The 12,391-nt window shown below is 42.9% G+C and overlaps 1 protein-coding gene across 1 annotated transcript in view; it reads right to left on the bottom strand.

Annotated features, from left to right (window-relative positions):
* Positions 1-11,895, bottom strand: part of FBXW7 (F-box and WD repeat domain containing 7) — a 118,296-nt gene extending 106,401 nt beyond the window's left edge. Inside the window, exon 1 of the mRNA XM_083755681.1 lies at positions 11,046-11,895. The gene's annotated coding sequence lies outside the window, so the exon portion shown is untranslated. The remainder of the gene's footprint in view (positions 1-11,045) is intronic.
* Positions 11,896-12,391: the final 496 nt, after the last annotated feature.

Genomic DNA, 12,391 nt, shown 5'->3' with positions numbered 1-12,391 from the left:
CAATTACTAATTCAGATGCTACACATTCAGATTGTTTAGAATTATAAAACTGAGACTAACCTCCACCTCAGGCTATTCTTTCCCTTCTTCTGTTATGTTTTTGAGTTTCTAAGTCCCACTGAGTTCAATGGCACTGTCTCCCAGGTATGTGAGTATATGACTGTTGCCTTAAATAGTCAAAGGGAAACGTAATGAGAATTTTTTTTTTAATGGCATGAACTTTTGGAAACTCATCAGATGCACAGTAGTCACTTAAGAATGATGTATACCCAGAGTGCAAGGGGGGACAAATTCCTCCAAAATAAATAACAAAAGGAAGATCAAACAATTCAAGAGAAACAGCATTAGGTGTATCATAGCAATATGCAGCAGTTCACAAATTAATACACAACTTATTCAAATTAATACAAGGCCTAATCAGTGTGAGTATCAAACATGCCTGTAAGCTACTGGTGATAAACTGATATTGCAAGATTGAATCCCGTACACATACTTAAAACAGAGAGAATTATGTTTGGGAGTGTACTAGTCATTTCCAGAGTTTGTTTAGACCAAAGTTCACAATGTCAATTTCCCTCTGAACCTTTTCTGTTGGAATATGGCAAAAATTAATATTTATTATGCAAGACTGAAATTCTCTCCCTATGGTTCCTGAGCATTATTAATTTTAATGTCAGATTTGTGTCATAGTGAGACATTTCATCTTTCTGTTCTCAGGATACCTGCCCGCTAGCATGACTGCTTCATTCATCTAATGAAATGGACTCTTGGTCCACAAAAGCTTGACACAAAAAACTTTGAAGGTGCCAGAAGAATGTTTCTATTGCAACAGACTAACTTGGCTATCCCCTACAGAAGTTATCAAGTAGTTTTATTGGATAGGAGGACAGTCAGAATTTCAGATAAAGTGGTACCTCGGGTTACATACGCTTCATGTTACAGACTCCGTTAACCCAGAAATAGTACCTCGGGTTAAGAACTTTGCTTCAGGATGAGAACAGAAATTGTGCTCCGGCGGCATGGCGGCAGCAGGAGGCCCCATTAGCTAAAGTGGTGCTTCAGGTTAAGAACAGTTTCAGGTTAAGAACCAACCTCCGGAACAAATTAAGGACTTAACCCGAGGTACCACTGGACACCAGAATGGTGTTTACATGAATGTACAGCAACAGGAAGCAAATGTTTGACACACCACATGAATTTCAATAAGAGTTCTGATGGCGAAGCTATAGATAATACGTTGAAGTTTGGACTGCAAGAACATTAACACTACTAAAATGCTGGATTTGTTTTATTGACAAGAGTTCAGCCACCTGTTTAATACTTCACAGAAATGCCATACTTCTATACCAGAAATTGAATAATAATTAAATTAGCCATTTAAATGGCAGTTTGTGAACAACTGACCTTTTTTTTTTTTTTTACTGACTACAAAGAATAGCACTACAACACAGAGGATACCATTCCTGCAACATCCAAGCAGTAAGCAGATCCAGTAGAAATCCAGGTTTAGCTGACCACTCAGGGATGCTTCCTATAAGGTACTGTATTTTTAAACTCCTGAAGTTTAGCAGCTGGCTTTGTGCAAGACGCTGCTCTCAGCATAAGGTACCTCACACACATATGCAACTAAAATACTAGTTGCAGCTTTGAAAGAATACAAGGATGCAAAAGTAACAAATGAAATCCTTTTTAAAATGCTGTTTTTTCAACAACAAAAAGTCATATGAACACAAACTAAAGCAAATTAGTTCTAATTTACACCAATTTCCTGCTTATTCACACTTTCATACCCACAATACTAAGTCTCTTGCCAGTACAGTACTTCAACTACAAATCAAACCTTAATCAAAGATAAATTCTCCAACTTACAGATAGGTAGCTACTGGAAGGAAATTTTTTTTTTTTTTTTCTCCAACTTAGTTTCACTTTAAATAGTAGTAGTTTCTGGGCCTTTTTTTACCCCCAAAGAGGCAACTTTTGCTTCCAGGCCTTTCCCATCTCACTGCATATGCTGTTCTTGGCAAGCTTCCAGCTTTGCTCTAAAAGCAGTCTTGGCTATATTTTTCCCTCCAGCGAAGTGCTTGGACAGCTCTGGATTTTCCCTTTTCTGAAAAAAGGAGGGGGGGGGAAATGGCCTATAAATACAATTTGTCTTGCCTTCTATAAAGGCAAGAGGAAACGTTAAAGAAAATACATAGCTAAAAATAAATCTTGAATACCTGTAAAAGTAATGGCAGAATGAGAAACAAGTGCCTCACATTGTCCTGAGTTGTAAAAAGAACAGAAGTAAGCCACTAAGCATGCCACAAATACACACAGGCTAAATAATAATAAAAAGTAGAAGAGACTTATCCACACACTCAGGAAACAGGATAAAACTGTTTTTGAAACACATAGTGAGTAGTGGATCATGTCTGCACCACACTTGGTCTCCACAAGTCTGACAACGTCTAAATGACACGTATTCCCCTCTGTGTATTTTCAGGGATATATTTGTAGAAATTCACTCAAAAGCGGATGTCGTATCAAATACAAGGACACCTGGGGCAGAGAAAGAGGGATCCTCCTTCCCACACATTGATTAGGCAGAGTTTTCTGAACGCAGGACAACACCCAGGGCTTCACACATTGTGGCTGGGTGAATAGCAAAGTAAAGAACAACATATGGATACTGTTTTTAGAGCTAAAATATTTTTTAAATCTCCCTGAGATTTAACTGAAGAGTAGTTACATCAGGCTAGACAAATGGTCCATGTATCTGGGTAAGTAGCACAGAGTGGTTGCAAAAGAAGGTTTAGACCGTAACACTGAATATGCAGAAACACCACAGCTGTATTTCATCGCTTTGTAACATATTCAATACCTCCTCATTAAGTCTTGAGAAATGGAAGAGATTCAATCTCATCAGGAAATACAGAACGATAATTAGTAAGCATAAAAAGAAAACAAACTATTAGCTGTAGAAAACACCTATCTTAGGTTACATAACAGAAAAGGCCTTAATATTTCACAAGTAGACTAAAAAATGGCACACCAAATTTCATCATTATTACACATAAGAGGTCAAGCTCTCTACTTAACCCCAGACTTCTGCACAGAGCCAGACTGGGGCTACAATCTAACACAAAAGCCCACTAAAGTCAGTAGACTTAAATGTAACTAGCTCTGGAATGGATTGTGACCAATAAATTTGGTTTCAAATCATGCCATTTAAAGGTGTTTCACGTTTTTGTTCTAGGAAAGCATTGGGGGTTACATGTGGCCTCCCATGAGTTGCTGGCTTCCCCCTGCCATGATCCCAGATCAATGTGCATGCCAGGACTGATAGGAATAGGAGTCCAACAAAGAAGTCCATGGGTTCCCCATCCCTGTTTTTGGAATAAGCCTAAGGAGCAGTGGTGAAACCATTGTTCCCCATAAAACTTTTCTCACAATGAGCTGTAATATAAGAACAACTGCACAATGAGGCAGTGACGTAGGTTTGCTGGAAAGCCTGGATTAGGGTAATTTGTATCAGAAAAATTTGTTTGGATTTTTAAAAATGTGTGATGTCCTAGAGTAATCCAATTAAGCCTGTTTATTTTACTTAGTAACCAAAGCTAAAAATATTGAAAATGCCAACCTTAGCTGATATTTATTTAAAACTTGCATCCTTTCTTTGTTACTAAAGCTAACGCTATTCTAGGCTGCATCAACAGTATAGTACAATGTCCCAATCAAGGGAAGTCATAGTACAGCTCTATTCTGCCTTGGAAAGACCACAACTGGAGAACTGCGTCCAGTTCTGGGCGCCACAATTTAAGAAGGATATTAACAAGTAGAGTATGACCAAGATAATAAAGGGTCTGTAAACCAAGTTTGATGTGGAATGGTTGGGGAGTTGAGTATGTTTAGCCTGGTAAAGGAGGTAGGATACCCATCTTCAAATAGCTAAAGGGCTGTCGCATGGAGGATAGAGCAAGCTTGTTTAGTCCTGCTCTGGAGGGTGGCACCCAGACCAATAGGTTCAAGTTACAAGAAAAGAGATTCTGTCTAAACATCAGAAGGAACTTTCTGACAGTAAGAGTTGTTTGACAGAGGAACAGACTTCTACAAGAACTTCCTTGGAGCTTTAAAGCAGAGGTTGGGTGGGTCATCTGCCAGGTATGATTTAGTCAAGAATCCTGTACTGCAGGGGGTTGGACTAGATGACCCTCAGGGTAGCTTCCAGCTTTACAATTCTATGATTCTGTGAATTTATGAAATGGGAAATGTCCCATTAAAAAATTAAAACTTGTACACCCCACAACCATGTAGTGAACACTTTGAAAACAACCTGACTTTGCTTAGTTACCTCTGTAATATTTGATTACATGAAGTGCAGTCCTCAGCATCCCTCAGAAGCAAGCCCTACTGGTTTCAGTGGTACATGTGCTTGGGGCTGCAGTCCTAGATCACAAGATTGCTCACCATTCTTGAACTTCTCATTAAGGAAGAGATGCTAAGCTTCCAAGGATCTCCAAGAAACTCCATGAAATCAAAACACATACTTGGGTAGTATAATCCATCACCTTATCTCCTACAAATCCTTTACTGCACGACAATAATGATATTTTCATTGATCAAGAAAGCTAAGTAGTTGTTTTCAAAGAACTTCCCACATTATCTCAAAATTATTCTTAAGTTGGAGCAATTATTTTAGAATCCAAAACTTTATCCAAATACAATGTTTTCAGTTAGGTTTTCCATTAGTACATTTATCACAGATTAATGCCATCTACTATTATATTGCCACTCATCGAGTTCTATGATGGCTGTTGTTTACTTTTCTAAAAATTTAGTTATCTCACTTTTGCTACTTTATGTCTAGTACTACTTTCAGTATCACTTCTGTTTAGGAATTTACTACATACAAGTGTACTCAGCAAATTTACAGGGGAGGGGAATATTTTTTTTAAGGGTTTTAACCAGAGACAAAGAAGAGCATTTTACTCTCCTGCTACATATCCATTCAATATATATCACTACTTTATAAGAGACTCTGAAGTCAGCTAAGGTTTCCAAATATTCTGCCTGCATTAAGAATGCAGCTGAAAGGGGCTTTTCTTCCTGATACTCCTACCAAGATCTAAAGGCTACTGTATGGCTGAGCAGCAGAACTGAGAGTGGTTAGGATCCTTCTTCACAGCTCCTTTTCTCGCACTGCAACCTGAAGTATTCCAAAATGAGAACATGAACCATACCAAAAAAAGGAATGGTGAAAGGGATCTGTCAACAGCAAATCAATATGAAACCTTGACAGAGGAACAAAATTAATGCTGTAGAATTCATTCCTTAAAGACTCTGAAGGAAAGATTTCCAAGCCTAAACAATTGAAAAGACTACCTGAATCTCTTCTACCTGGAGTCTCTGGTCTACAAAAGTACAGTAATATACTTACTGCTGATACCTGTCTCAATTCAGACGCTAGAAGAATGGTCTCATCGAAAACCTGAACTCCTAGAACCTATTATGTCTTCAACAATGCAAGTTTTAAAAGCAGAGCAATGTTGTAAAGCTAAGCACTCTATAGAAAGTTGTTGAAATAGGATAGACAGCCAGCTAGACAACCTCATTTTGCCCCATTTATGCATATGTGATATAGTGCAGCCTTTAATTACATGATTACATATTACTTTAGCTATACAACTCCTACATTGTTCAACATTCAGGATAGGCAGTGTTTATAAACATATCAGCATATTAGTGAGGCTGTTTTAGGACACCTCCCTTGTTTGCTGTAGAAGCAGACATTCAGAAACAGTAAGCAGAAACTACAAAGCTTCATACTTTAAGCAGATGAATGTCACTTCAGAAAACACACATAAACCACACAAACAGATATGTGAATTGAGTTTAAAAGATAGTGAATGTTATCCAGCTAAGTCATACTCAGAGTAGACCCCATTAATGCAAAGACAAGCCAAACCTTGACCTAGTGTGTGAATAAGCAAATGTGCAGGCTCACAGAGAAAAGACAGCAGCTGCTCCTGCCCTCCTTCCCAGGACCTGCTTCAACCCAAGTCTAAACTGTGGTTTGGTTCAGCATTACTTCCAAATCTGGGCTCATGCCTTGCCTTGCCTTGCCTCTAAGGTTTGCTCTTCATTTTCTGCTCAAGGTTTCTCTGGACAAGACAAGCCATGAATCTGGGTTCAAACACAACAAACAGATGGACAGATCCATGCAGAAAGTAGTTTACATAGCAAATTCCTGAAGTGATTCCAGCAGTTTTAATCATGCCAAAACAAGTGACTCTTTTTTTGCTATTTATGATGTTGGGCTTAAAGTTGCCAAAATTATATGGTGAGCTATTCACACAAACTGCTTGCTATGTGAAGCTGCCTCCGTATGGCTGAGCTATTTAGTTACATGGATAGTAAAAATCAGCCATATGAAATGGCAACCATTTCAGAGGCTCTTTTAACTAACATCATTGTGGAATCTATAACCTGTGAAGCAGCTCTTAACCACTGAGTGGTAGCTGCAAATGTGGTTGTACCCTGTTACAATCCCCATTCTTCAATCACTTACGAAATATGAATGTCAGATTGGGCACAAAAGGGGAGAAAAGTCAAGAAGAAACCTGTGTACTTCTCCACAAATAGTTATATTGTAAACAGACTATTCTGACAGTTGCCTAACCAAATATTAAGCTGTGTGACATTACCTTCCATAATTAAGGCTGCTGTAGCAGGTGTATTTTGTAGGCTCTTGCAAAAAAAAAAAGGGGGCACAATAAACACATTACTCTTCAAGCTACCACTGAACTCTTGTTCTTGCCACAAAAGGCCAACACTGCTACTCTTCTTGAACATACTGAGAAGGTAATTGCTCAACCCATCCCAAATGTAACTGGGGTGAAACTGTTTGGTTGACAACACTCATACTTAGCCTTAATCCAGAATCAAGAAGATGAAAGACAAAGTGCAAGTCAATGGATGAGGTAGCTTCTGAGAGGGAAAAATCTAGAAAGGAAGCAGCAAAAAAACAGTGAAGAGAACATGGCAAAGAATTGACAGAAATTACTTGGAAAGGCCAGAATTTAACGGCTCTTTTGAAATCTCAAAGAATGTAGAAACATGTCATCATCACCATCTCCTAGTAGCAATGGCTTCTTGTCAACCACAAATATCAGAAGGTAGGATGAATGGGCAGAGCACAAGATGACACAAATGACAAAGGCTACATTCCACATTAGTCGTATTCAAAGCAGGCTCATTGAAATTAATGAATATGACTAACTTAGGTCCATTAATTTCATGAAGTCTCCTCTAAGTAAAATTCAGTTGCCTATAACCAACAGTCTTTTGAAAGAAAGGTTCATTACCTTACTCAGCTTTTTCTTGTGGCATGAACAGGTTTTGATACTAGAAAGACACAAATGAAAAGAAGGGGATATGCTAGCCTAAGTAGACCATAAAGAACAAAAGCCATTTTTAACTTAAGATGTTCTAAGAAAAGTGTAAGACTGTGAGCTAACCAATTCTAGGACAAAAATAAATATGCACCAAGTATGTTCTCTTAGATGTGTCATTTATTTTAACAGAATTTAATAGAAGTGCTTTTTGGCACCATAATCTAAGACTGAAGTTAAGCACATCAGCAGAAGTGCTACTAAAACACAGATAAACGGAATGAGATGATCCACCAGGTTGTTATATTGTATGTTTTGAAGAGGTGAACTAGAGTACAAAATCTAACAAATGGTACGAGTCCAGTATAGCATTAGCACCTTTAAAACTGTACTGTCCACTACACTTCCTCAGGAACTTAAGAAACCTGTTTTACTTGTAGTTACTTTTAAACAAAGAGTTTGCACAATACAATTACATAGTGAGACAGTGTGCAAAACATAAGCATTAGTGTAGCTCTTTAAAAGTGGCAGAAAATATTCAAAAGTGATACTTCACTGGCTTTACTATATTGAAATGATTGATACAGCAAGAGGACAAGGAAAAGAATATGGCTAGGAGGTTAAGGGACATGGATAGAGAATGAACCATACTTGATCAAAAACAGGAAAAAACCAAGTGAACAACAGTTCTCCATTGGAAAAACACATTGGAAGATATGTAAATGAAAAAAGCAATGCCAACTGCAGACACGAAAAGAAGAGAAAGAAAAATAGTGGAAACATTAAATGAGCTAAGACCTAATGCATAAAACAAATCAACAACAATTATTTTAAAGTGTGTGATCTCATGTTAGTGTCTTTGAAGTTACATTTAACATTAAAGCTGCAATCTATACAAACTGGCCTTGAAGTAAGTCCTGTTTAATTCAATGGGACTTATTTCAGAGCAGAATTTTATTTAATTTTTATTATTTCTTAAGAATGCTTGTTGCCAGCCCCCTTCAGCTCAATGGAGGCCAGTGTGGGGAACAAAATACATATCACATAAAACACAATGGACCATGCAAACAAATTAAAACAATAAAACAAATTAAAACCACACACCAGAGTTACATACCATCCATTAACTGAAACACTAACACCCCAGTCCTAACCATTTCTACTCAGAAGTCAGTCCTATTAAATTCAACTGGGCTTACTCCCAAATAAATGGGGATAGGATTGTAATCTTAGGCTACAATCCTAACCCAAACTATGAGGGAATAAGCAGCTCCACTGAATGTAACAAGACTTACAAAGTTTGTTCTTGGTGCCAAAATGATAGAAGTGATGGCACCAACTGCACTTTCAAGAGGAGGGCATTCCACAAGTGGGGTGGCAGTGCAGGAAAACCTCTCCAGTGGTATGCAGAGAAGTGCATCCTCTGAATATAGGCAGGAAAATATAGGGCTGGGGTGGAGAACCTGTGACCCTCAAGATATTATTAGACTACAAATCCCATCAGCCCTAGCTGGTATGAGATGATGAGAGTTGTAGTCCAGCAACTCTTGGCAGGCCACAGTTCCCCATCTCTGATATATGGGAAATATATTCCTTCAGTTATTCGAGTCACAAGTCACTTAGCACCAGCATCTTGAATTTGGCCCAGAATAAAATGGGCAACCAATGTAACTCCTTCACAGGATAGCACTCTAAGTAATTTTAAAAAGCAAGTTACACTAATTATTAAAACATGGTCACATCAATTTCCATTTATGTTCTGTGTTCTGATATAAAAATGGCAACTGCACGTAGCAATACAAATCATGTTTACTCAGAAGTAAATTCTACTAAATTCTACTAGCAAACCAATCCTAACCCTAGTCATGAAGCAGCACAGCAGGTTGTGACAGCAATGCTGCATCTTTAGCCCCACTGCTCATGCAGGCAGGAGCAAAAGGAAGGGAAGGGGGACCCTGTTCCATGCTATGCCTGGCTAGAGATGATGCGAGGATTGGGCCAAATAAGGCCCAATGTCATCAGGTGACTCTAGTGCAACCAATTCTGCAGGTGACTGTCTATGCAAATCCCCCCAATGTTACTTTTAGTGGAGTTGATTAGATTATTTATACCTTGCCCATCTGGTTTCCCCAGCCACTCTGGGCGGATTACAGCATATCGAAAAACATAATAAAAACATCAAGCATTAAAAGCCTCCCAATACAGGGCTGCCTTCAGATGTCTTCTAAAAGTTGTGTAATTCTTTATCTCCTTGACATATGAAGGGAGGGTGTTCCACAGGGGGGGCGCCACTACCAGGAAGGCCCTTGGTTGTTCTCCAGACACCATAAGGCATAGAACTCCCATCAACTTTAGCCAGCATGGCCAATGGTTAGTGATGATATGATTTGTTAGTTCTTAGTTCAACAACATCTGCAGAGCCACAAGTTCCCTACCCCTCATTTAGGACTTCAGAATATCAACCCAATCCATGTTTATTTTCAAGTCCTCACAGAGTTCAATAGTACCAAATAAATGCTGTAACAATGCAATCCTATGAATGTTTACTCAAAAGTATGTTGCACTGTATTCAACAGTCACATAACGAAAGATATGGCAAGCCAAACATTCCAATACTTGCACAAACCCACTGGTGGATAACAATATGGAGCTAAAGTTTATGCACGTGTGTTGACCATAGTGAGTCTTCCGGTACAACTCCTACTATTAAACAGAGAGAGAGAGAGAGATGAAAATTATGCAGCGTACTCTTGAACATCAGGCCGACAAGATGATTTTCAAAATATGGACAGAGTGGGTTTCTTAAATAAAATGTAACTCATATATAGTTATAAACTTAAGGCAGCACACACATTTAAACTGCATTAAAACTAACTTAAGATAATTTCTGATATAACTTTGCAGTGCGAGGTGCTATTGCATATTAAAAATGTTCAGAGTGTATTCAAATCTCAGACTTTTCAAGTGCTCAAGACCAATTGAGGCTGAATGAATCCTACCCTTGCCCTGCTTATCTTCAGACCATCCAAACAGGAAGATACACCCAGTACCTCACAGTAGTCAACATCAAGTCCCTGTAAGAAAAACAGGCATATACCTGGTGGAGGGACCAAAAGTATGCAAAACTACTTTTTGTGGCTGGTAAGGGGGGGGGGCTGCGGGAGAGGGGGTGAAAAAGAGAGAAAGAGTCTTAACACTTGGAGCAAACACGATGTCCGAAGTCGTCCCTTGATTGGCTCTCTCCAGCCCTTCTCTTTTCATTGAGCTACCCAACAAAGCCATTTAAAGCTCCCCTCGAGATGCACCCATCGTTTCCGCCTGACCCCGATGGAGAGATTTCTCGGCCACGACTAAGAGGGAGGGTCAGTTAGCGCAGCAGACCGTGCAGAGCGCCCGGCAACGTGAGGCGCATATGAAACGAGGGGCAGCGGCGGCGGCGGCTGCCCTTCACACCCCACCAAGTGCCGCGCGGGGCACAGCATCCCATTCCCTTTTCCCATCCTTCCCGCTCCCCGCCCCTTTCCCTTGTTCCAACCGGGAGGAGCGGAGGAGGAGGAGGAGGAGAGAGGGTCGGCATCCACGTGCACCGTCCGCGGAGCCCGGTGGTGGGATGCTGCAGCGGATCGGAGCGACAAACCCACCGCCCCTTCCGTCCCACCGGTTGTTACTCACTTCGGGAGGGAGAGTGGAGCGAGAGAGAGGTCGGTCGATCAGCGGAGCCGGGCTGGGTTTCCTGCCGTGACCGTAGCAGACGTGGGGCCGAGAGGAGAGCGTGGCCGCCGGGACCACCGCTGCTTCTTCGCCCGCGGCGTGGCGGGCCGGTGTGGGCTGGGCAGCAAGTTCGACGCGGAGGAGGAGAGCCGGCTCGGGGGTCTTGGAGGCGCACAGCTGGAAGGTGCAGGACGGGTCCTCGCCGGATCTGGGGGACCCTCAGTCTCAGCAGCAGCAGCAGCAGCGAGCCCGGGGTCGCTTCACATGGAGCCGCCGTCGCCTCCACCTCCTCCAGCACAGCGCTGCCCGCCGCTTCCCCCCGGGGCCGGCGCGGCCACCCCCGGCCTTGGAGGGGGAGGCGGCGAGTGGGTCGGGCCGCGGCCCCAGCCCGGCTCTGGCTCTCATACACTCTCTCCGGGGGTCTCTGCCGCCGAGGGCGCTGCTAGGGCCCCAGCCAGGCGGAGGCAGCGCGGAAGCGGAGCCGGACGGCCAGGCTCAGCGCCGCTCCCGCCCCGCTCCCAGGCATGTGGGTGACTGAGTCTCCGCGCTGGGTCCGGGAGCTCCGCCGAGGGCGGCGGCGGCGGCGGGAGTGTGAGGAGGAGAAGGAGAAGGGAGCGGGGCAAACGAGGAGCCGCTCCTGTTTCAGGAGGGGGAAAGGGGGCAGAGGCTCGCGCGCGCAGCCACGGGACGGTCCGGCTGCCTAGTCGCGCTCGGGAGCCGCTTGTTTTCTGTCCCTCACGCGAGCGCACACAGTCAGCGCTGAGGAGGAGGGAGGAGGAAAAGGGACGGCCCGTCGACGGCGGCGCGGGAAGATGACACCAGCCGTAGCCTGGCAACAGCAACCCCCCCTTCACCCGCCGCCGCCGCCTCCCGGTGCGAAGTAATGACGTAGAGGGGTTGCTACGCAGGGTTGGCTAGGGGCGGGGTGCTGATGCTGCGGAACGGTGTCGTCCGGGACACTGGGGTGAGTCGAGGAGGAGAAGACGCCTCGCTCTGCGCAGCCGCAAACTGGGCGGGCGGGGTCGGGTGGGGAGATTAACCTATTCGGCGCCGGACCAGCGCTGGATATTTGAGAGGAGGAGGCTGATAGAAGGCAACGCGACCGTGAGGGCCCCTCAGGGACGGCCTGTTGCCGAGATGGTCCCGAGGCTCGTGCTGCCAGGGCGGAGACATGCTCGATGCAAGGCAGCCCCTTTAACCCTGGTGTCGCAGGGCTCCGAAGTGGGTGCAAAATCCCTCTTCAGTCGTGAAGCTTCCCTGTGTGATTCGTCAGCAGCTCTCAGTCTCTGCTACCTCACAGGGCTGTT

This window comes from Podarcis gaigeae, assembly GCF_964106915.1.
Source record: "Podarcis gaigeae genome assembly, chromosome: 9".
NCBI lineage: Eukaryota > Metazoa > Chordata > Lepidosauria > Squamata > Lacertidae > Podarcis > Podarcis gaigeae.
Note: the sequence above shows the minus strand (reverse complement) of the source record. Positions and strands in the feature narration are given on the sequence as shown.